The sequence below is a fragment of the Myotis davidii genome, unplaced genomic scaffold, assembly GCF_000327345.1.
Source record: "Myotis davidii unplaced genomic scaffold, ASM32734v1 scaffold149, whole genome shotgun sequence".
NCBI classification, from domain to species: domain Eukaryota; kingdom Metazoa; phylum Chordata; class Mammalia; order Chiroptera; family Vespertilionidae; genus Myotis; species Myotis davidii.
The window spans coordinates 663,956-665,635 of NW_006352194.1; positions in this window are offsets into that span (position 1 = coordinate 663,956).

Below are 1,680 nucleotides of genomic sequence, written 5' to 3' on the forward strand. Positions count from 1 at the left end.
CTCCCCCGGCTCGGGGGCGAGGTGCGCGCCCAGCGCTGCCGCGCGCCCTCTCCACCTTCCCCCTCCCTCCGTCTTTGGATTTAAAACTGCAATTTGCTCTCTAGCTTGCTGAGAATGGGGTTGGGGGGGCAGTGTAGGGGGGACCGTGGGAGCGGAGAACAAGGCTGGATTTTAGGAACGGCGCTGGGAAAGGGGGAGACTGCGGAGGGAGGAGCCCCTCCCCTTCAACCCCCAAATCCCAAGGTTCCGCTGGTGCTCTGGGAGTTGAGGGGCGGGGACCTAATGACCCGAGGGGGTGTGGGGTGGAGGAGGGATTTGGGGTGGCCGGGGCCAAAGGGGTTGGGCCGCGTGCCCGGTTACCTGGCGAACAAAGTCGGCTCACTTTTGCATAAATAAATAAATAATCGCCTATCAATGCGTTTCCTCTGGGGCTCAGATTGAATCGGCCCCCTCTTCCCCAGGGGGTGGGGTGCTGAGTGACAGCTGTCAGCCCCCTGGGCCGGTAGCTGGGGGTGAATTGCTGAATTCCTCTCCTCTGGCTGAGGGCACCTTCCCCTGCTGGGTCCTGGTCCCCAGGCAGAGCCAGAGGGGCAGGGGGCTGGCTCTGAATCTAGGAAATAACCTTGTTTCCTGTTCTACAGGAAAAGGGACAGCAACCCAGAGTTTGGGGGCTGGGGATGAGGACTGATGGGAGCTGGAGGGGTTCCCCAGCAGCCTGACCCCCCAGCCTCCTGCCAGGCGAAGGGGCCAGCTGAGGGAGGAAGGATGTGGGCCTTGCTGGCCGGAGGCGGGAGCTGGGGCTGTCCCTGAGGCGGCAGCGGGCACAGAGAGGGAGGAGGGAGGGAGAGAGAGAGAGAGAAGCGGGGGCGGGAATTCTCTACCGCAGACCCTGGGGGCCAGGGCCAGATGTGGAGGGGTGGGGAGTCCCCCCTCCCTTCTAGCTTGGGGGCCTTGAGGCTGGGCTGGGAGGGGCTGAGCCTGGTGCCCTCAGTTCTGCACCAGTGCCTGACTGGCAGGGCCAGCTGAATTTGGGCCCAGGCGTCACCCTGGGAGGCAGGGCTGGGCTGCACCAGTCTGGTCCCTGAACACAAGGAGGGACCCTTGGGGGGCCTGTGCCTGTCTGGCTGGGCAGGCGTTTCCCGCCGGACCAGTTGGTGTCAGGCGGGACTTGGCCCCAGCTCCCTGGGCAGAGCTCAGGGTGTGAGGACAAGCTTTGCCTCCCGGTCACGGTGGCCACATTTTGTCCATTGCTGCCGCTATCTGAGCGGGGCATGTGCCTGGGCCTCGGCAAAGTCCTGCTGGGAGCATTGGGGGTATTTCTATTGTTGGCTTGTCCCTGCTGCATGTGACCCCTTGTGTGTAGCTTTGTGAGCTGGGGCTGTAAGTGAAAGATTACCAGTCTGTCACCCCGCCCCCCAGCCCCACTTTGTGGGGGAGGCTGAGTTGTGTTGGTGAGTTGTGGGGGGACCTTCCCCCAGGTGTCATGTGCATGCCGCTTGCTGTCTCCCTCCTTTGAGCAGATGTATATTTATTTTTATAGTAATGGAAAAGCAAACTGGATAGTAAGTTGAATTCATTTTTTTCTCTTGCTGTGTCAATAGTTGGAATAACCCCCAGAGACTGGTGAACTTCTTGCCCCAGAGCTCCCACCCTTCAGAGGTTGCAAAGATCAGTGAGGGC